Below are 3,417 nucleotides of genomic sequence, written 5' to 3' on the forward strand. Positions count from 1 at the left end.
CAGTTTTAAACATTCTAACTTCAACAGGAAGTTGCCTGTGTATTCAGAAAAAGAAACCGGAAATCCTTTTCCTAATATCTTATTCAGTAGGCTCTTCTATGCAATCAGCCAAAATAATCAAAATCGGTATTTGCTTTGCATATTTATACCTAAGGAGATACTTCATTGTCCATAGCTGCCCAAATAAAGTAACTGCTCAAAAAGCAAAGCCACTTTTTCACCCCTATTTTCATCATCATCTATCTTCACCCCTATTTAGGCACATTTCAAGAGCAGAATTTTGAGAAAATAAAAGAGAGACTTATACTACATGCCTCCATCATATAAAAAGTTAATAGGCCATGATATCTCATTTGTTGATTAACTAATTTGATATTTAGGACTTACAAATCACCAGTGAAGGATATTTTGCATTATGCACAATTGTGACTATGATTTGTAAACTACAGAAACATTAAGGTGGTCATAGACATCTGATGATCCATATGCTTATGGACTATCTCAGACCCCAAAAAACACCTCATGCAGAAAACAGAGTCTGGATCACTATGGCCACTCTTTGTTGTTTTCTTCAAAGACAGGCCTGTGCTTATGGTTTATAGGCATGCTCTTCCTTACATCTCTATAAGCATGAACACTTGGGCAATTCAAGCCTGCATGTTTATATGCCTGTCTAATAAGAAAATAAGTCTGCAGGCAGGCAGCCTGCTCAGCCAACTGGCACCAATGTCTATTGCCAGCTTTGGAGGCTGTTTAGTCCAGGCATGATGCCATGCATTTGCTGTATTATCAATTGTAAAATAAATACATGGACATGTATTTTGTCATTTGAGTCAGTCTAATTAAATCCTTATTGCCATACATGTTAACATGTATATGTTGCTTTGCATTTTTATTAGCCTCTGACTAGCTGAGGGGTAAAGCTGGGGGTAAAAATATCAAATATGCAGCATGCAGAACTTCCAGTGTATTGCAGTGCAACACATTGTAGTGAGCTATTAGAATCAATGGATTGTTTAATATCCATGGATAACAAAACACCTTAACTGAACAAGCCTTAAAAGTAGACCTGCTTCCTTTAATACTACGTCAAAACGTGATTACCAGTGGGAGGACCAAGCCTGGCAAAACAGTAGTTTCATTTGCAATACTTAATGCTGTTTTGATGTTTGCAACACCTATCTGCCCATTCTCTGTGCACCTCCTAACAGGACCAAGCAGACAGTTTTAACTAACAAAGGATTTTTTTTCTAAAACATAATGTCTACAGAACAATCTTCTGCTCTTTCCAATGAGCAATTCTAATGCAACAGTGACCATAACTGCTAGGACCTCTTTTTTAAAGCAGGTAAGAGGAATATTATCACTTTATATAATATTCAGATCCTCAAATTGCATTTGATGTGAAAATCAACAAAATGACAGAGGTGTGAAGAAAATGTGTAAGTTATGAGAGATGTGAAGAAAATTGTTATGGAAAGTTTTCATATAACAGACGCTGTTAGACATGTAAGCCGGCAAAGATTTTGTTTTGTTTAGGATTTTTTGTTCTTTCAGGTTCAAAGATTGTTTCATTACATGATTCAGATCTTTAGGAATTTCATTTTAGTTTCGGATTTAGTTTCGGACAGGGTTTTCTGATTGGTCGGAAATCAGTCATGTGTCTGATTTAGTTTCCTTTTGAACGAAATTTGGATGTACCGAAAGAACGTTCTGATTCGTTTGCATTCGGCCTCATTGGAATTCGGACATTTGGATGCATGCGAATGTCCGAATTCACGGAATTTCATTTGAATTTACATTCAGAACTAAATTACATTTACATGTCTAGATGCTGTAGATAGATAGATAGATAGATAGATAGATAGATAGATAGATAGATAGATAGATAGATAGATAGAATAGACTGATTATTTTATCCTACTAAAAAAAATAGTATTTTATTCCAATGCCAACCAAACTTAAAATCAGTGGAACTAAAAACAAATTGCCTATATTTACCCTTCTGCAGTAACTCCTAATATGTTAATGTAATGGTATATGTTAGTTATATGCCCAGTATGATACTTTACAAATATTTAAAGCATGCTTAGAGAATTGTATGATTTCAGCACATTATATATGGCAGAATGTCTGTTGTGGCAAGGATTACTGTGCAACTGATGGGGTAATGCACATATTCCACGTAAGGGCCACTAAACCTCAAGCCTAAAATTGTAATATGTGAAGCTTATTTTGAATATACACAAATATGATTGCACCTTTATTCAAAACAAATTTTGCCAATATATCAAAAGGCTTTATTTGTTTAAAATCACAGGCATTTAGCTACTACTATCACTTGTTTGTGGCACATTTTGCCCAGCACTCTAAAAAGTTTACTTACAAATACATTTTTAAATAACAATAACACCTGATACCTCAGTAAAAACAGGGTTTGGGAATTTAACATTTGGTATATTTAAGGAGTAGGGCTTAACTGTCTAAAATAAATGCGGATGGCATTGTGTAAAACAAAGTAACAACAAGAACATTACAATAATAATAATATAAAACGTGTTTCAGTATTTGTCCAAAAAAACATCCTGGTAAGGTAACTATTTAAAACTGGTGACAGAATGTGAGCTTATTTAGTGTAAATGTGCCCATACACCTTACAATTATCTGCAGATTTTCTGTGGTCAGATGGAAAAAGTGCAACAGATTGGCCCAGGTGGAGATTACTCCATCCACACAGTTAAGTGTAGATGGAGGAATCTGTTGCACCTTTTCCATCTGACCATAGAAAATCTGCAGATAAGGTGTAGGGCCAGTTTTAGACTTTAAACTCCACCTGAGCATGGACTAATGTAAATAGTTTCTGTGCTTAGTATTGTGGAATTTTTTAACCCCCAAAAAATGAATACATAACAGGTGGTAAGTACTAGAAATGAATAATCCAATAATGGATTGGGTGGATTTGTAGAGATTTCTTATTGTAGTGTAATCATTGTTTTTGACAGTAATATTAGGTAATATTTAATGTATTTTCCTTTTAAAAACAGGAGGGAGGAGTGAAATAGATTAGCTTTAGTTGAGAATCTAGATCCACTTTGATTCAAAATGTAATTAAAATTCAATTTAAGTACATTACATTAAAAGCTACTTGTGATGCCTTACAAAAGCTAGCAGCTCATTACTCCAATCAAATATGTAGCCTCCCCACCTCATCTTTTTAAAATAAAAAAATAAAAATATATATATATGTCTCCAAGCAATAATAAATACCAGCAAACTAGAAGATGCAGTGGATTGGGAGAATCAGTAGCAGAGTGGCTTTTTGTGATTTGTTAATCCAAAATAAACACATACTAGACATGGTAATACATTATTATAAACCACATATTCAGGACTGTCCTGACAGTATTTGCCACCTGA

General features: G+C 34.3%; 1 protein-coding gene across 1 annotated transcript in view; it reads left to right on the plus strand.

The window, feature by feature from the left end:
• Positions 1 to 1,177: 1,177 nt before the first annotated feature.
• The window catches only part of OXGR1 (oxoglutarate receptor 1), an 8,612-nt gene continuing 6,372 nt past the window's right edge, over positions 1,178 to 3,417 (plus strand). Inside the window, exon 1 of the mRNA XM_018572094.1 lies at positions 1,178 to 1,348. The gene's annotated coding sequence lies outside the window, so the exon portion shown is untranslated. The remainder of the gene's footprint in view (positions 1,349 to 3,417) is intronic.

Source organism: Nanorana parkeri, unplaced genomic scaffold (assembly GCF_000935625.1).
Source record: "Nanorana parkeri isolate BGI_ZX_2015 unplaced genomic scaffold, ASM93562v1 scaffold1936, whole genome shotgun sequence".
NCBI classification, from domain to species: Eukaryota; Metazoa; Chordata; class Amphibia; order Anura; family Dicroglossidae; genus Nanorana; species Nanorana parkeri.